The 20,317-nt window shown below is 44.4% G+C and overlaps 1 protein-coding gene across 33 annotated transcripts in view; it reads right to left on the bottom strand.

Annotated features, from left to right (window-relative positions):
- Positions 1-834: 834 nt before the first annotated feature.
- Positions 835-20,317, bottom strand: part of Cdk12 (cyclin-dependent kinase 12) — a 79,587-nt gene continuing 60,104 nt past the window's right edge. For 6 of the 33 annotated variants that reach the window (XR_015630185.1, XR_015630195.1, XR_015630205.1 and 3 more), the window contains 4 exons: positions 15,112-15,214; positions 14,361-14,472; positions 10,720-10,813; positions 835-2,633 (listed from right to left, as the gene is read on the bottom strand). The gene's annotated coding sequence lies outside the window, so the exon portion shown is untranslated. Of the gene's footprint in view, positions 2,634-4,296; positions 4,925-10,715; positions 10,814-14,360; positions 14,473-15,111; positions 15,215-20,317 lie in introns of those variants that run through there. The other 27 variants (XR_015630183.1, XR_015630193.1, XR_015630203.1 and 24 more) reach the window with 8 other exon arrangements.

Genomic DNA, 20,317 nt, shown 5'->3' with positions numbered 1-20,317 from the left:
TATAAAATTCAGATGAATATCCAGGAATTATGCTGCATGAAAAATGCCAATCCCAAAATACTTTTAAAAAGGAAGATTAGGGGTTGGGGATTTAGTTCAGTGGTAGAGCGCTTGCCAAGCAAGAGCAAAGCCCTGGGTTCGGTCCCCAGCTCCGAAAAAAAGAAAAAAAAAAAAAAAAGGAAGATTAATGGTACCAAGAATTAAGATCTAGATAGATGAGTTGGCAAGATGGTAGATAAGGAGTCTGGCTGACAATGTCAGTTTGATGAGCTGAGTTTGGTCCCTGGAAATCACATAAAGGAGAAAAAAAATGACTCCATATTAAACATATAATTTGAGGGGAAAGAAAAGTGGGGGAATAGGTGTGATTAAAAAAAAAATCACGGGAAATCGCATGGCACTAGAACTACAAAGCACTCTTTCGTTGTTCCCTTCCTTCTTGTAGGTACTTGTTGGAACCAGAGCCTGCTGGACGCTAGGCGAGTGCCTCTAGCACAAGCTACACTGCACCTTCTCTGCTCAGCAGTTTCACTGTAGGCTGGACATACAAATGTAAAACAGGAAGTAAGTCTGTGTGCACACACTTACCCACATACGCATAGTCAGTAAAACTATAGATAATTTGGGGCTATTGAGATAGCTCAGCAGGTCAAGTATGACAACCTCGAGTTCAATCACCAAGACACACATGATAGGAGAAAATCAACTTCCATAGGTTGTTCAGTAACCTCCATATACATGCTGCATACCACCACACACACACACACACACACACACACACACACACACACACTAACAGAAATCTTTATAAGATTAATAGACTGCACTAATATCAATATTTTAGATATATTTTTATTACAGTTTTGCAAAGTAATACCATTCAGGGGCCTCTTGTTTTTGTGTGTCTGTATTTGTCTGTGAAAATACATATGTGATTATGCACCACGTAGATCCTAAAGATTGATGGGTATCACTCTTCACCTGATTTCTTTACACAGGATCTCTCTTTGAGCCAAAGAATCAACAATTCTCAGCGACTGCTGAGAACGGCTACTCAGCAACTCTGGGAGCCACCCGTTTCCACCCAACCCCTAGGACGCGGGCTACAAATTCATCTGTGGAGAACGTGAACAACTCATGCTGTCGTGTTCATGTGGCATTCACATCAACTCAATGAACTATTCCCCAGCCTCAGCTCACTCTTTAGCTATGACAGCTAGAACTCTGTACACCAGGCTGGCCTCAAGCTCACAGAATCCTGACTGCTGTGATTATAAAAAGATGCGCCACCACACTCAGCCTGTCTTGTTTGGATTTGTTTTTGTGATGGCTGGGTTTTCCTTTACCCCCAGCTGACCTGAAACTTACTCTGTAGGCCAAACTGATCTCAAACTTAGACAATTCTTTGTTTCAGCCTTTTGAGTACTAAGATGACATGCATGAACCACTACCCCCCGATTTTGGTTATCATTTCTTAAACTGAAAGTCAATCTATAATTATTTCAATTAAAAAAAAACTATAAAATCAAGATACAGTGAAACAACCTCTGACTTCAGTACCTGGGAGGTAGAGGCAGGAGGATTAGAAGTTCAATGTCTTCTTCAACTATGTAACAGGCTTGAGATAGCCAAGTCTACAGAAGAGCCTGTCTCAAAGAAACTTGGGAGACCAAGACAGGTCTACAGAGCAAACTCCAGGACAGCCAAGACTATACAGAGAAACCCTGTGTTGAATGAACGAATGAAACCAAAACAAAGAAAGGAAAAAGGAAGGAAGGAAGGAAGGAAGGAAGGAAGGAAGGATGGAAGGAAGGAAGGATAAAAGAAACAAGCAAGCTACCTACTATGATAAAGAATGTCTCCATAGAGGCTTGCCCTTGTGTTTCTATTGTAGAATTCAAAAAAAGGAAGATTAAAGCCAGGTATGGTGGTGTATCCCTTTAATTTCAGCACTTGGGAAGCTGAGGCAGGAGTAGTTCTGTGACCTTAAGGCTAACCTGCATAGTAAACTCCGGAACAGCAAGGATTCATAGAGAGACCCTGTCTCAAAACACATACACAGACATAAAAAGAGTAAGAAATATTCTCACTACAAAGAAGAAGATTAACAATATTGTTCTCATTAGAACCCATCAGTAAAGTAATAACCATGGGGAATGATACTTATATCCATTGGTCCTGCAATTCTATTAAAAATGTCTAGGAGAGGCTGAAGAGTTGGCCCAGTGGTTAACACTTGTTCTTGCTGAAGATCTGAGTTTGCTTCCTAGCACCCATGGCAGGGGCTGACAACTGCGTGTAACACCAGCACCAGAGGATCCAGTGCCCTTTTCTGACCTCTGAGGCAACTGCACTCATCTGCACATACCCACAAGCAGACACAGACACAGACACAGACACAGACATGTAATTATAAAATAAAGAGGGGCTGGAGAGATTGCTCAGTGGTTCAGAGAACTGGTTATTTTTCCAAAGGGCTTGGGTTGCATTCCCAGCACCCACTTGGCAAACCACAACCGTCTGTAATTCCAGTTCTAGGGGATCCATGCTCTCTTCTGGCTCCATGGCCTCTTTTGGTCTCCGCCAGCACCAACCACTCAAGTGGTGCGCAGACATATACACAGGCAAAACACCTGTACAGATAAAATAATAAAAGAAATAAATTAAAAACAAACAAACAAACAGGGATGGAGAGATAGCCTAGTGGTTTGCTTGCTGCTCTTCTAGATAATCTAAGTTCAGTTGCCGGCATTTACATTGGGTAGCTCCAACTACTTGTAATTCTAGTTCTTGAAGACCTAATGCTCACTTCTGGCTTTAGGCCAATTCATGCCTTCTCCCCTTCCCTCTCCGATCACAGACATACCAAAAAAATTAAAATAAATCCTTAAAATTAAAAATGAATGAGTGAATGCATGTATGGGGTGGTCTGCTGAGATGGTTCAGTGAATAAAGACACCTGCCTCCAAAGCCTGACAACCTGAGTTCAATTCCCGGAACCTGTGAGCAACAGGGGAGGACCAGCCCACTGTGGGTGGTGCCATCCCTGGGCTGGTGGTCTTGGGTTCTATGACAAAGCAAGCTGAGCAAGCCAGGGGAAGCAAGCCAGTAAGTAACATCCCTCATGGCCTCTGCATCAGCTCCTGCTTCCTGACCTGTGTGAGTTCCAGTCCTGACTTCCCTTCGTGATGAACAGCAATGTGGAAGTGTGAGCTGAATAAACCCTTTTCCTCCCCAACCTGCTTCTTGGTCATGACTTTTTGCACAGGAATAAAAACCCTGACTAAGGGGCTGGGGATTTAGCTCAGTGGTAGAGCGCTTGCCTAGGAAGCACAAGGCCCTGGGTTCGGTCCCCAGCTCCGAAAAAAAGAACCAAAACAAAACAAAACAAAACAAAAAAAAAAACCAACCCTGACTAAGACAGGCATGTACATGCACAGATAAATCAAATGTAATTTTGATTACACCAGTAACCCCAACGTTCAGGAGAGTCACAAGTTCAAAGTCTTCCTGGACTATAGCTGAGTTTGAAGGCAGCCTGGGATACTTGAAACCCAAAAGTGGGGAGGGAAGTACCACAATGCAGCTGGTAAAGGTGTTTCAATCCCTGGACCTTGCACGGTGAAAGAAGAGAACCTCGGCCTGCTGGTTGTGTTCTAGCCTTCACCTACACCCAGGCATCTACACCCCCAAGATCAAGGTCACCTTCACTTACATGAGACCTTGTCTCAAAACCTGCAGAGTGCCAGGCATGTAGCTAGTAGGAGCACATCTGCATGTGCTATGCAAGGCTGCTTGCAACTACAGCTGAGGAAAAGAAAACGATCATGAAAAGATCACATGTGCTCCAGAAATGGCCTAGTGGTTAAGAACACTTGCTACTCTCAAAAAGACCTAGGGTTTGGTTCCCATCACCCACATGGCAGTTTACAACAGTTAGGGCTACGTAAAGAAATCCTGTGTCAAAAAAACAAAAAACAAAAAACAAAAAACAAAACAAAACCAACCCCCCCAAACAAAAAGCAAAAACCAAAAAAAAAAAAAAAAAAAAAAAAAAAGAAACCTTTCACATCATGAACTCAAAACATCACACAAAAGAAAATTTCACATCATGAACTCTGAAAAAACTTGTTCTTGCAGAGGGCCCAGATTTGTTTCCCAGTACCCACATGACCACTTAAAACCATCTGTAACTTGAATTTCAGGGAATCCAATAACTTCTTCTGGCCTCTGTAGGTACCAAACATGCAAAAAACAAAACAAAGACAAAAAACAACCCACTCGTATACATAAAACGAATTTTAAAACAATACAAAACAGCCCTTTATTTCAGTATGTCTAGGTAATACAGTAATACTTTATAGACTTTAAACATATATACAAACTGCACACAGTACAATGCTTGGTGCACAGAAAAACAATGAGGTAAAGATATTTGACAAACTAAAATGGCAGATAGGTGCCAGTTGCTATACCTCCTAAGGGCTACTGCTTTCAAATCTATTCTGGATGTAGCTATTCTTGCAAGCAGAACAGTGACTTACACATGCTCTGGAAGAGTAGCTTTCTCTTGACTAGAGAGGCAGAAGTTGGGAAACTGATTTCTTAGGGAGTCTGAAAAGAGGGGCTGTGGCTACTTCCTCTTCCAGGAGACTGTCTTTCCTTCTGTCATGAAGAAATGTCTGGACAATCTCCAGAGTTTGTACGTACACACGGATGGATGGACACACACACATGAAAATAATCTTCAGGGAGTCATGGCATCTTTGAAACGACTTCAGGTGCTGGAGAGATGGCTCAGTGGTTAGCAGTTCTTGCCACTCTTGCAGAGGATCTGGGCTGCCTCTCATCACCCACATGGCACCTTATAACCATCTCTAACTCCGGTTTCAGGAAATCTGATGACAGCTGACTTCTGTGGGCACTAGGTACAGGTACAGTATGTAGACAGACATGCAAGTGAAATGTCCATGCACATCAAAATAAAAACAGGACCCTACTGTATCAGAGACTGCTGACTTAGACCTCTTGAGGACCAGGTTTTATACATACACTCTTTGATGAAATTTTCACAATCTTGAAAAATAATAGTTTATTTGCATTTTTCATGTTTTAAAATAGTGGAATTAAGAGATTTTAATCACTAGAGTTAAAAGAAAGGCACTTGGATAAAAAGGTAAGACATGTCCCTAAAAATGCAGGTGTGAGGGCTTCTCGAAGGATCCATCGCCTTATTTGTATTTCAGACTAGGAAAGTGTGGCTTGAAGTAACTTCCAAAAGGTATCTGGTAAGTGGTGGAGCTGGCATCAGAACCTAGGAATGCCTCTGAAACTTCTGATCTAACCACCATAAAAACTATATTTCAAAGTCTCAAGGAGTACAATACTGTGTAGAAACTGTGCTGGGGCTAGGTGAAGGAGTTCCTGGAAAAGGAACCAGGTTTACCCAATATTCTTCAGGTAGGCACAGACTTAAACTCATTACAGGCAGGACAGTATCTGTAGAGAAACCTTTCATTCCATGAGTTTTTTTAACAGGCTTAACTCAACTGTTTCTGCCTACACCTAATCCCTTTTCTTCTCTATGTCCATGTGGATGGTGAGTAGGTACACAGTTCTCTTTCATGAACAGTCCTAAGGAGATGGAGAGGGGTGGAGGTTCTCTCTCTCTAGTTCTTCTGAGATGATGACTAGGATGCTTCTCCCTCCTGAGGCACTTGGATCTCTACCCCAAGTTATCAAACCAAGAGGAATGCAGGAGAAAATAGACCATAGGAGACAAGCAGAAAGGAGAACCAAAATCAAGGCAGTCAGTTGGGAGAATGCCTGGAGTCTCTAGGATCTTAGCAGGTGAAGGTTTTCCCAACAGGCTAAGCAGCAGGCTTCATGTCGGACATCGACCCTGCTGTGGTGGTCTGGCCTCTATCTCTCAAACTATTATCTTCTGTTTCCATGTGACTGGTTCTATGGTTACCTTGTTCAGATGGGGGTGGCAGGCTATGAATTCTGCCACAATGTATTCCCTTTCCCTTCTAATACTATCTGATGCATTTGCTCAAGTTTAGACTACTCAGTCAGAGACTACAGAGACAATTTTGGCAGGAGGATGTCAATATCCCAAGGCTAGGTCCAGAGGAGCTCTTCTGGGATCTCAATGCCAGATCCAAAGCTTTCTTCTTTTCTCCTCATACAAGAAAGAAGCAGAGGAACAATTGGGTTCATGGCCATACCATCCTGAATGTGATTGATCTTATCTGATCTCAGAAACTAAGCAGGGTCAGGCCTAGTTAGTACCTGCATTGTAGAACAACTGAGGCCTGAGACTAGAGACACTGAACATGTCTCACTCTTCCCTTCTGTTCCTCATGCATTACTCCACTCTGGGTACAGAGCATGCCCGCTCTTTACTTTGGTTTCCCTTGACCTATCTACCCTATGGATAAGAGAGAGTTAATGGCATGATATGGGCAAGCTATAAATTTCCCATCAGTGTGGCGAGAACAGGATTGTTGGCAGAGAGGGGGCTGGGCTGGGGGGGGGATCTGGGAAAAAGCCAGGAGGTTGTCTCTAGGTAACAATAAACACTGCAAGCAAGGAGCAGCTGTTACACTTACTCTCCCTGCATCACAATGCTGAAATAACACTAATAAAACAGTGTGCCCAATGCACAGGCACACACACATTTAGGGCCAAAGCCTTAGTTGTACCTCTAGGGCTGCCCTCTGCTCCAGAGCAAGAACCTTGATGCCACAGACATAGTAGTCCAGGCTTGGGCATAGTACAGGGAAGGCATTCATGGGTTCAGATTAGGCTGCAGAGGCTAGGAATACAATTCAGACTGTGATGTTTTAGTGATAGAAACAATTCAAATTCAGCTAGAAGGAAAGGAAAAGAGGGAAGGAGAGAGAGGAGGGGGAAGAGAATGAAGAGAAACGTGTAGGGAGAAATAACTATGTACCATGTCTGGTAAGACTGGAGGTAATCAGGTGGCTACGAATTGAGCTGGCTAGTGGGAGGTGAAAGAAAAGGGAGCAGAAAAAGGAATCTGAGAAGGAAAAGGATCAAGAACAAAGAACGTGGTATTTCTCCTGGAGCTAAAGTCCCCATACCTGCCTACAAACTCACTGTATATCCAGGCTCCCCTCTTAATACAAGTTTATATCCAAGGCCATATGATATGTTGGTTTAATTCAGAACTAAGCTTTAGTACAGGATCCCAAAGCTCCTATTGCCACAACGGGGGAAGAGTAAAATGATCCCATCTTCCTGAATGAAGCACAGTTAATCTGTCTTTCTCCATCTAAAGTCATCTTTGGATTTCTAGGCCTAGCTGGGAAGAGGACCCTCACTCTGGCTAGAAAACTGACCTTCCAGCAATAAAAGGAAGAGAAGCAAACAGGAACTCAGCATCAAACACTTGCCCGGCCTTCTCTTCTATGAGGCCAGAAACCAGGATATTTATTATCATGTGCCTGGAATATACGGATATCCAAAGTTCCTACTGCTCTCTTTCCTCACTAGTCCTAGTCACTGCCTGAGAAAGGATGGAGGAGACGCACGCTGTCCATCTGACCAGTGAGAGAGAAGAACATCGGCACTTCTGACCATCTGTGACCACAGCCATTCTATTCCCCAGCCTGTACCCACCCCCATCCAGCAGTCTAAGTGCCCCTAGCTTGCTCCTCTGTGGTACAGGTCCAAGGTACCTGATTCTAGTGAGCAGAGACAACAATTCTTCCTTGTTCTGGCCTTGTAGTAGTATTTGTCTTGTTTTTGCTTTTCTTATTAAATTTTGATGGGGACGGAAAGATGGCTCAGTGGTTAAGAGCACCTACTGTTCAGTTTCCAGCACCCACATGGCAGATCACAACCATCTGTTTCAGGGGATCTATTGCTCCTTTCTGGTTTCCACAGTACAGTAAGCACAGACATACATGTAGGCAACACACACACACACACACACACACACGCACACACACACACAAATATTAAAAAAAAAAGAGAAATTCTGACAGTAGAGACAGCAGACAGTAGTACATGCTTATACTTTCAGCACTTTGGGAGATGAGGCAGGAGGTTTGAAACTTGGAAGTCAGCTTGGGCTACATAATGAAATTAATGTCTCAAGAACAAACAAACAACACCTGCCCCTCCCCTTAAAACTTTTGTGTTAGCTGGGTACACAGAGTTCTAGGCAGGCAACAAAGGATGATAGTGATAGCTGTTTACCAGGAAAACCTCTCTTTTGGAAAGTCTCCAGGATGCCTCACTGTCCTGCCACAAATGGATGTCTAATATCCTCTGTGTAGGGCAATGTCTCAGTCTTTCCTCATGAGAAGCCTCACTGGGAAAGCTCAGCTTCTCCTCTTCACTTCTTTCCCATTTCTCCCTTTTTTTTTCATAGCTGGGATACCTCTTAATCTAACGAGGGATTTTTCAGCAACAGAGCTCAGAGTGGGCAGGGCTGGGGCAAAAGAAAACTCTAGCAGACTTGATCCCCCTTCCCCTCTGTTGTTTTCATGAACCACCCCCATTGCTGTGAGTCACCAGAACCTTAAGCTCTGCTGAGCTGCCAGCAGCCTTCTTTCCTCCCCCTCTTAGGACAAGCAAACATGCATGCAGTAGCAGTAAGTCTCAGTGCCCACCAACTTCCTACCACAGGGCCACTCTACTTCATCCCTAGGATTCCACAACACTGACTTTGCTCACTGAGAGGAGTGAGCAAAGGAGTGTGAGACCCTAGAGTGTGCTCTGTGCAGAAAGCTGGCTGCCTGTACAGTGGAACAGGATCACCAGCCAGGCGAGCTGGCACACTTGGGCATATAGCCATCAGCATGCAAACGGAAGAATATGGGGTAAGAATGCTGCTTCAGAAACAGACGTCTCCTGCTTTCGTCTCTGGCCAGTGAACACCATGACACTGCTACCTCTGTCAATGTTTCTCTCCTTTCCTTTCTGTCTAAGGCTCTCGAAGATACAGGGAGAATCTGCACAACAGCTTTCTAAGTATCAAGGTGAAAGGTTCAGATTTCCAGATCTATTCTCAACCCATGGGAAAACTGAAGGGAGAAGGAAGAAAGGGTAAATTAGAGTAAAATCTAAATACTAGGCCAATGCTGACTAATCCTAGAAGGTAATGAATTCTGGGTATGCTGTCTTTTTCTACTATATCTATTTCATATCTAAGTATTTTCCCACAAAGGGCCTGAGCTTCTTCTGGACTTCATACCAGGCTTTAGACTTGGACTTCAGGCTATAGATCTGACAGCCTGGGACAACCTTGGAAGTGGATGGTAGACCTGGCAGAACTAGAAGGAGAGAAAGCAGCTCTATTCCTCAAAGAACACCCAGAATGTAAGGTGACTGGTTTCCTATGCCTCCAATACCTGGTAGGGATGAACCAACTACCAAGATCAATGAAGGGAGAGGAGGCTTGTATACAGACAGTAGATGCCCTTCCGCCTTTGTCCTGTGCTATCTTCATTGCTCTCTACTTCAGACTGGAAAGAGCAGCTCTGTCAACAGTAGCCACCTATCCTCAAATAATACTCACCACGACTGCCCTGCACTATATGGAGCAGTCAGTCCCATGGGTGAACTATAGGTCTCAGTTCTAAAACAGCAACACTGTCTTCTCTTCTTCCTCATCTCCCTGACAGGACAGGTTTTGGCACAGTTTCTTGATACCGACAGCCCTGAGGCACTTGGATGCAGGATGGGGCCTGGAAGGATTTTTTTTCCAGACTGTCCTAGGGGAATATGAGGGCCTCTCACCCTGTTTGTGAGTAACAGACCATGACAGCCCATGACAGTCTAAGGCAGATCAGGAGAAGGTTGGAAGATGCAGAGGCAGGTCCTGCTTTTCTCAAGGGCCTCAGGGTAAAAACAGGTTACTAAAATATGAGACAGTTCTAGGAGTGGAAGGAAGGTAAGAATGAGAGCTGGACAGTGTGGTAAATTCTATTGGTATTGCCTATTAACCCTCAATTCTATCTTGCCTTCACCCCAGTTTAGCCTCATGAAGCATAGATCAAAGAATGTTGAAGATTAGGAAAATGTTGAGAAATACCACCTTTGGCAACCTGGTAGGAAATCTCTCCACTACCTTCATTCATCCTTCTCTCCCTGGCCCTAGCATGTAAACACTGAAGGAAGTAAGGAACAGGGATAGAGACAGCTGGAAATGTGCCCTGCCCTCCAGGATACACCATCACTGTAGAGTCAGAAGGGACCTAACACTCCAGGGCCAGGGTACTGCATGGATCCAGGAACACTCCTAGCTGACTTGGCAGGCCCTTGCATTTGACCACTGTCTCTATTGTGGCACTGGCACAAGAGGGGTAAACTACACTTGACATTTTAGCATAACTGCTTCCAATTGCTTTTATTATATATGGAAACCTGTGATAAGACTTCCACTAGAAAAATTTAGATTTACTTAGGAGATTTGCCTTTTGGTTAAGTAGTTGAGGTGGCTGAAGCGTTTCTTTCCTTAGACCTTAGAACATGGCAGAATTCTACAGAGAGGGGCGGAAGGATAGAGACCTCTAGAACAGGCCACACAAAGGGGATGTTCCCCATCATGTCTCCTATAAACTCTATCTGCTGGGTTTCCTAAACTGCTCCACACTCAGCAGACAATGACATGAGACTTCAGGCAGTAGGGGACAGAACACCCTGCTAATGTTTGTTACTCCACCTTCTTCTCTCCTTACCTACCTACTTTGTCTTGCCCCATGCTCTCCAAATCCAGAACATAAAGCAACTTCAGGGCAGGATTCAATTGGTTTCTCCTTGGTCTTGGCTTCCACATCTGTATAATGAAGGAGTCAGACAAGATGAGCTCCATGTTTCCTTCTTTAGAACATTAATGTTCTAAGATTCAGACCCAAACCCACCAGACCTCATCTGGTGCCATTTTGCATGTAACTGCTATGGCACTTATCTCTTATAGAAATGTACAGAATGTAATGTACAGAAATGTACAGAACTGGCCCTAAACTCTGCCCTTTTCAGATTTCCTCTACCACAGCCCTAGCTCCAAGGTCCCTAGTTCTTATCCTCTCTCTTCAGGGACCTCAAAGTTCTACCCCACCTCCCTTCTATAATATCATAATCTCTGAGATCAACCCATGTGGTTAAAACTGCAGGAGGAAGAACTCAGCTTTACCTTACCTACCATTCCGGCTGCAAATTTAGGCTGCAGACCTGAGTCAGTCAGCACAACTCCATCTCTTTTGGAGGTCCTGGCAGTCGGGGGAAAATCCTGGCACCTTTCCCCAGTGCCTCCCCTTCTCCTCCACCTCGCTATTCTCCATGCCAGAACGCAAAGTGGCCAGTGATTGATGGGCCCGGGTTCCTGGTAACCGCACCCAGTGGCCCAATCCTCCTCCCTTATCCAATCCCTCCCCTGTCCCTATTCAGAGATCAGATTGTCTCATGTTGGTCCCTGAGGTCCCATTAATTAAAAATACATCCAATTAAATGGCAGGTGAAAACGTGCTATTGGCGCTCTACACCCCCCTGCCCCAGCCTGGTCTTTCTATCCCCACCCCCCTTTTAAGGCTCAGCTGTGCTTTGAGCTGAGAAAAAAAAAAAAGATGTGGGGAGAGGGAGAGAGTAGAGGAAGACATGGGTAGAAGTATGACATGGGGTGTGCTTGAACCTTTGCCAGGGCAGCATGTGCCAGTCTGGGAGGGTGGCACCAAGCCCTGGTGTCTAATTTTTAGAGGTGCTAGTAGGTTAAGTCAGCTGGGCACCCACCTCCATTCCCCTTAAAGGGGCAGAGGGCAGTTAGAGCATGTGGCTAGCTATACTGCCCTGCTTCTGATTTTGACAGGCAAGGAACACAAGTGTAAATGGCAGAGGGACCTTTGGAGTGGGTACGATGTTCAGGGGTGGGAAGGGTCTGATTTGTCTTAGTATATCTCCCTCTGCTGTTCCCCAACTAAGAATATAAAGAGCAACTAGCAGGACCCAGGTGGCAAGGCATGGTGACACTCTGGAACTCAGCTATGCCTACCCATGCCTACAGAAAGCTAAGAGAAAATGGAGAGAGGAGGGAAGGAGCCATAATTTGGATGGGAGCATATAGGACAGGATTAAATATATAGATAGATGTTCATGTGGACAACAGGGACCTGAACACCTTAAGCTCCAAGGGACCTGTCCTGTTGACTCTTTCTGTAAGCAAAAAACAGCATCAGTAGCATCACGTTGCCATAGCCTGGCTGTCTAGTAGGCTGTCCATAGTGTATCTCCTTCACAATCACTGACTGACCTCACTCTCTTCCATTTTTGGAGTCCTAGCATTTTACCAGTTACGGCATCTGCCTCCAACCCAAGGTCCTCCTCTGGCCTCAAGTGATACAAGTCTAATGGACATTGAGCACTGTTAGAAAGGGACTAGCAAAGGAGTGACTAAGGGTAGCACTCAGAAGCAGGCAGGAGCAAGGGTGCCAACTCAGGGTTTCGGCCTGGCTGCCTTGGCAGCCTCAGCACCTCCTCACTTCACTTTAACGCTAATTGGAGATTTTAATCTGCACTGCTGCTCTGCTCGGGGTGCTGGGGGGAGCACCAGCTGTGCAGTAATTCCAGTAGCACCGACTGTTTAATCAAGCTGTCCTCCTGGGGAGGAGCCTTCAGGCATGGGGGAAGGAGGAGAAGGAGGAAGACCCTGTCATCTCCCTGAGCCTGTTCTTTCTGACTGAGTATAAACTGTGGGGTCCTCAGTCCTGCAGGACCCCAAGCCATTTGGCTTGCCTAGCAGAGTCATGACACGGCACAGGGTAGACATGAGGCTTATAGCCAAAGTGGTCCCCACTATGATGTTTTCTGGGGTGGGGTGGGGTGTGTTTTTTGGGGTTTTTTTGGGCTCAGAGCTCTCTGGAGTCCTGGGTGTGGTTTGCCCAATAAGACACAAAGATTTATTAAACTTGAATTCTGTAGGTTTGTGTTGGGGGGAGAGCTGTCAGGGGGAGAAATGAGGTAACCCACTTTCTTAGACTCCATTTTCTCAATACTTTCTCACAAACAAAGACACTTTCCTTTGAATACTTATAGAAAACCTTTTCCCATCTGAAACTATCCAACCCCACCCTCCTGGACTGGAATTCAGTATCTCAGGGGCATGGGAACAGTGGGTTGGACAGCTGGAGCCAGGCATACCTTGAAGAGATAGCACCTGGAGCTTAAGTTCAGCTGGGTACCCAATCAGCAGGCCTGAAGGACCAAGTATTTAAGCCTCAGGCCATTTTAAAGGAATCACAAGTGGTATCAGTTATTTTTCTGGCTTCTGGGCCAGTTCTCTGGCTCTCTGGGAATGTTTCTGATCCATTCCCTGGAAAGAGTGCCCTCATCCATCTGTTTCCTAAGGTGCTTGGATTTTAATTGGCCAGCAGTGCCCTCGTATGGTAGAAATCAGAACTGCAGTTGCCCCACTAGTCAGACTGCCTTAAGGAATCAGGTAGCCTGATGGACAGACAAGTAGCAGTTGTAAACGTTGGCATTCTCTATGCCATCAAGGAAGTTCATGGGTATGTACTGACTGACTACTTCCTGGACATTTCCTGCTTTCTAACATCTGCTTTCTCTCACTTACCCACTCTGACACACATGCTTCTAGGAAACAGCACCTGATTCATCAGGCACTTATCCGGACCTGTTGCTTTGGTGTATGGGTTGCAGAGGTGAGAAGCACTGCTTAGAGAGAAGCCAGAAAGTATCACCTCTAACATCCAGGAGGCAGGAAGATGTTCTAACCCCCGGACAACTCTCTATAGGGCCTAGAATAAAGCTGACATCATACTTAAAAAAGAGTAACATCTAGTGGCTGACTCTATCCTACAGCTATTCCTTTTCCACTCCCTGGGATATGTGGATCTTAGAAACACAGATCATCTTAGGCAAGGTGCTAGTCCTAAGGAACAGACACTAGATAACACTCTCAAAAGACCAGTTTATTTTCCCAGTTAAACTTCCAGAATTTCAGCTTTCAAGAGAGGCTATGTGTACTGGATCATTCAGCACCAGTATCAATGCCTGTCTGTTTCCTGGTCCCTTCGCATACATGCTAAACAGGAGAAAAGCAGTTCTAAACTATGGGGATAGGGATGGACCCCTGATGGGCATCAGAAGGGCAGCTCTAAAGACTAGGGCTTGGAAATTCCTGAGAAAAAGAGCTAAGTCACGAATGCCTTCCAATTTTGGAGACACTGAACGACAAAAATATTCCCTGAGAAGCTAGATGTAGAATCTATAGTCCCAGTTCATGTGAGAGGCAGGAAAAGGAAAAAACAAACACAAGAGATGGAGAGATGGAGCTAGAGATCATCGTTTGTGAGGTGAGTGAAGCAGCATACCTAGCAGGGAAGGAAGGTAGAGATGCTGGCTCTGGGTAATGAAGATAGAGGTACAGGCCTCTAATTTTGGTGTCTCATGAAGTATTTGGATAGGCGGAATTTTCCACTGAACCTAGAAAGAAGGCAGTAAAACTCATTAGAGTCAGGGAAAAGACATAGTACTGTCCTACCTTGACTTAAAGAAATAGAAAACAAAACAAAAACCAGCTTTTTGGGAAAAAGTGTTTTGTGTATGAAAGGGTATGGACAAGGGAAATATTCATCCTAAAGGAGGTGGAAAGTAACTGAATAATAATGACAGTACTCCTGTATAGAGGCATATCCATGCATTAACACAGGAATGAGGTAACTGCTACTGTTAGAGAGGGCTCAATCATTCTAGCTGGAGAGAGCTTATTAACTGCTAGGTAAGATACTGGAATAGAGCCAAATAAAAACTCTGGACTTGGGGCTGGAGAGATGGCTCAGCGGTTAAGAGCACTAACTGCTCTTCCAGAGGTCCTGAGTTCAATTCCCAGCAACCACATGGTGGCTCACAACCATCTGTAATGGGGATCTGATGCTCTTTTCTGGTATGTCTGAAGACAACTATAGTGTACTCATAAACAAAATAAATAAATCTTAAAAAAAAACTAACTCTGGACATTCTTCTGGGGATTTCAGTAAGGATAAGAAACTGTCCTTACCAAAAGTAGGGTGCTACTCCATGTACAATCAGGCCAGTGACTTCTGACTGGCTTTAAGTCCCTACCTGGCTTCAGGTACTGTGGATGAGATTGTTCCAGAGGTTCTGGATGCAAGGTTAACTGATGGATGTCCCCGAGTTATTCAAAGGTCGTCCCTGCTGCAGCTATCTGTAAAGAAAAATAAGACGCTACATCAGATACAAGACAAGGGACCAGAGCAAAGAGGGTCTGTGGTCCTGCACAGGAGATGACAGTGTTGACAGCTACCAGTAACAGTATGATGACTGCTGTTTCTCCAATGCTCTTAAACCTTAATTCCCCCAAAGAATCTTAATAATTCTTCCAGAGAAGAGCTGACTGTTCCAGATTCCTACTTCTGAAGAACTAGCTCTTCAGCTGATGAGTGAAAAACCATGGCCATGATATTTAAGATATATGTCAGAAAATTTAATAGAATAAAAGCTCTGAAACGCAGAAATACCATAAAGGGCAATGCATGTTAGCGTTAATACAAGGTTAATGCAAGATTCTAACTTGGAGGAGGCAACATAACTTTAGACCAGACCACCAGCTTGGATCTAAGGTTCTCTTGATCATCAATTCTTCTTTAAGCAAGAGCCAGAAAATGCCCTTAATTATGAAACAGAAAGGTTTGCAGGAGTAGATTTGCTGCAATTTGGGCACCTAGGTCTATTGTGCATTTCCTTTGCAGGAACAAAGTCTCTGCACAGAGATCAACCCCATACCCCTCTACTCTTCCAACTACAGTGCAATGGACTAACTACAAATGACACACAGTGCCATCTGCCCGTTATTCAGACAATGCCTAGTTGGCGGATCCCCTAACACAAACTGTCTCCAAGTTGCTCAGGGTTTCACTGCTTTCTTCAGCATTTCCTTTTTTGCTACTAGCAGGCTCCCAATGTTTTTATGTCCAGAGAAAGCTAGCATAAGACAGTGCTGCAGAACTAGCTCCAGGATGATGACTTACAGTACCTGTCCCATAGGCCAGCCTCACCCCATAAGCTTGTTTTTGATTCTGAACACTGTACAATACTTTTCCTTATGCACAGCCCAAGAACACCAAATACTGCTTCCTCTAGCTCCACAAATAAGGAAAAGGCAGAAGGTCCCCACCAATTCTCTTGAGTCCCATTCAGTAATACCCCCTCCAGCCTTGCTTAAGGTGCTCTGTCTCCATTTGGATTCTTTCTGGTATAACTTTGTTCTAACTGCAAAGAGCCTAAGCTGAGATTTAGCATGAATTTTTCACATTGCCCCTGAGGAAGTTTTCCTAGTATCAGTCCCTTAGTTTGTGGCTAAGGGTTCTTTGAAAATTTGGGGTAACTCTAAAGGCATTAGGATTTTTGCCTATGGCTACCACTTTCTTCCCAACAAAGTAGTTACTATATTTTTTAAATTTTTCTAAGATTTGTATGCCATTCTTTTTTAACTCACATTACTCATTGTGTGTGTGTGTGAGGGGTGCCTGTGGAGTGAGAAGACTTGCACACTTGCAGGTGTTTGTTCTCTCCTTCATGTGGGTCCTAGGGACAGATCTCCATTTACTAGGCTAGGTACCTTTACAAGCTATCTAACCAACCCTGAATGAATCTTTAAGACTATGTAGCCCTGTCTGACCTCAATATCTGCTTGTCTCCATCTACTGATCCCAGGGGTTAAAGGTGTATGTTACTACACTTGGTCACTAAGAGATTATTCTTGAATAATCCATAATATGGTTTCATTCTAACAATTTTAAATCTACTTTTCATCCTTGATTTCTGTCTCTCCCCCTTCAGAATCTGCTTCTTCTTTCTTAAAGTAGCCTTGAGTTATTAGGAACAGGCACTCTAAAAGTTGAGGGCTTCATATTCATTCATATAGACTAATATTCTGCCTCAGGGAGGCTAGACTGAGATAGCCAACAGTCTTATTGTATGACTGGGTGACACACTATCGTCCTTTAAGCCTCAGTATCTTGTTCTAAGAAGGGAGTCTAGATTATATGACCTCTTTTTTAGCTCTGGAAATTTATGATTCTGTAAGGTGTTAAGACCCAAATGTCCCTCCTTCCCCTGTGATATCCAGGCCTGCCACCCTACTCTATGCCAGTGTAAAAAGCAGTACCCCTGTAGTACATGTCTTTCTAGTATGCTTTGACTAAAGTGGCAAATGAGGTCTTCTAAATGCTAAGCCCTTCCTCCTAAGAAGAAAAATTAAGGAAGGGATCGAATTCTGATCTTGATAAAGCAAGCAGACTGTTTCTCCCCACCCTCAGATTGCCATACTGAACACACACATGACTTTGCCCTAGGGAACCCTATATAAGAAGCCCATATACGTAGTGGCTGCTAGTCCAACACACTGTATGTAGATGGGAAGGATATGTAAATACACCCACAGCAGAGACATAAATATCAAATCCCACACATTCCTGTTTTCTCCTACTTTGGGCCGTTCATGCCTGCAAGAAACCTCAGTGGGGGAGCGGGGGGGGGGGTGCACACAGTATCCCAGTCTTCTTTCTCCCCAAAGTCAGAAAGAGAAAGACGGTGAGACAAGAGCTACTTGGCTTCCTATAAATTGTTTTGTCCTTCCTCACAGCTGCAATCAGAAGCTAAGGGCTCCCGCAGGCCTTGTTCTGATCTGCTGCAGGCGATGGAGGGTTTTTGAAACGAAGAGGACTTGGCTGCAGCCCCGATTCAGTTGCCGTTGGGGCTGGCTAATGGGCTCATTCGGAAAGACCCCTGCCTGCTACACTAAAGAGTCCCCCGCCGACCCCCTCCCCAGTCCCAACCCAATTAATAAATGGGGGCTCCCACTTTATGGCTCTGGGAGCAGGAACCAGATATACAAATGAGCCCCAGGGAGGGACAGAAAAAGGCCTTCCAAGAATCAAGCCAGAGGATTGTGCTTCCACAGCACACACTGCCACAGGCTAGTCATTTCCTATCTCTAAAGCATAAAAGGGGAAGAAACAAAAAAACAAAAAAACCAACCAACTAAAAATCACCTCTATATTCTTTCCCAGATAGAGGATGAGCTAGCAGTTTTGATGTCTTCACTATACCCTACGATCAGACTTTCTTGCCTGGTTCTCCAACTGAAAAAAGCTTGGGACAGGTACCGGGGGTATATGGACACATTGAGTGCCCCAGTCCTTCTTTGGCAGGGCCCACTCCTATCTTCTTCAACACTGGACAGAGGTACACTGCATGTGGTTAACAAGCACCTGCGTCTTAAAAAGCAGCCACCTCTCACCAAACTTTCAGCAGCAGCTCAACTGTGTCCTGGGATCCTCATCTGGAAACCATATTTTAGCTTCCCCAACCCACACCCCATTCACACCCATGCTGCCTGTCAGCAGGCCTAACTAATGCCTGTGAACTCCCCTTTCTTTGGATTCCCCTGGTCTCACTCTAGTAACAGTCTTTATTGCCTAAAGTCTGGGCAAGAGCAGCATCCTAAAGAATTGTTTCCTTGGCCTAGTAAAGTTACGAGAGGCCTCAGCATCATTGCTAGTCCACTTCCATTGCTCCCTATTACTGTTTAACAAAGCAAATCTCAAATCCTAGTTCAAGCCACTAGGACTGCTTCTCCAACCTCATTTCTTTAATACAACTTTGCTGTTCCAGTCTAGCCAGGCCCTTGACAGCCCCATGCTCAGAACATACACGTCATCTTCTCTGTTTCCTCCTACTCTAGGTCCATGATACTAGTGAGCAGCTCCTTTTTTATGGGGCACAGAACCCAAGTCTTCTCTATCCTAAAAGTCACAGAGAGACAGCAAGACAGGAGCTACTTGGGTTCCTAAAAATTGCTTGGGGCTGTGTGTTGTGTTCTGCCCATCTTTACTTCCAGAGTTATTCTGATTAACTCAGCCTTTTCTGGTTATTTCTTTGCTTTGGCTTCTTGTTGGGGTTACACTTATTTCCTAACCTGCGCATCCACGTACAGACTTATAAAACACAGCACACACCCATAATCCCCAAATTCTCGACTGAGGCCGTCCTGGGTTACAATTTTGAGGCCAATCTGTAAAACTGTCTTAAAAGAAGCACAGCAGACTAGACCAAAAATATCAATTTTTCATACCTCAGCCAAGTGTTTAAGACTCACCTCTCACTAGGCCCAGAAGTTTCCTAACATGAGACCCCCAGTGTTCTTGCTTGTCCTGAGTACAGGACAGACTTAACTAAGGATATTGCTGCTCCTCAATGAAGGGGTTTTCAGGGCATAACTCTCTGGATACAATATCCTATTATGTCAATTTCCAGGTTGTCACCTGCTCCAGAGGACATCGAGTCTTTCCAAAATTACAAATCCAGGCAAAGCGGTGGTGGCACACACCTTTAATCCCAGCATTTGGGAGGCAGAGACAGGTAGATCTCCCAGTTTCAGGCCAGCCTGGTTTACACAGTTCCAGGGCAGATAGGGCTACAAAGAAACCCTGTCTTGAAAAACCAGACAATTTTTTTTTTTAAATTACAAAGTCTATTTCGTTATTTCAAAGATTTAAACAAAAGTAAAAAGTAAAATAAGGGCTGGAGAAATGGATCAGTGGTTAAGAGCGCTGGCTGCTCTTCCAGAGGACATGTGTTTGATTCCCAGTAGCTACAAGATAGCTCAAAACTGTCTGTAACTCCAGTTTCAGGGGATCTGATGACCTCTTCTGGCCACACAGCAGGCAATGAGCACCACACTACACACTTGGTACAGACATACATGTAGGCAAAATACTCATAGATACATTTAAAAAAATTATCTCCTAGACCTGGGTCCAATTCCCAGCACCCACATGGCAGCTCAAACTATCTGTAACTCCAGTTTCAGGTGATCCAATACCCTCATACAGACATACATGTAGACAAAACACCAATGCACATAAAATAAAAAATAAAAAATAATTATCTCCTTGATTCATAGCATTTAAATACTTTAAGGACACCTTAAAAATGAAAACACATTTTATTACATAAAAAAAAAAAAAACAAACGAAAAAAACCCAACAACTCAGGGTGTGGTATTGCCCCCCATTAATCCCAGCACTTGGGAAGGAGAGGCAGGCACATTTCCATGTTAGAGCCTGGGGCAGCTAGAGCTACATAGTGAGATCCTGTCTCAAAACAAAAACAAAAACAAACAGGATCTCTCCTATCCCAGACTTGCCTTGAACTCTCTATGGAGCTGAGGATAGCCTTAAACTCCTAATCCTTCTGCCTCTGCTTTCTAAGTCTAGGATTATAGACAAGTTTAAGCACCACATTT

This window comes from Rattus norvegicus, chromosome 10, assembly GCF_021556685.1.
Source record: "Rattus norvegicus strain SHRSP/BbbUtx chromosome 10, alternate assembly SHRSP_T2T, whole genome shotgun sequence".
NCBI lineage: Eukaryota > Metazoa > Chordata > Mammalia > Rodentia > Muridae > Rattus > Rattus norvegicus.
Note: the sequence above shows the minus strand (reverse complement) of the source record. Positions and strands in the feature narration are given on the sequence as shown.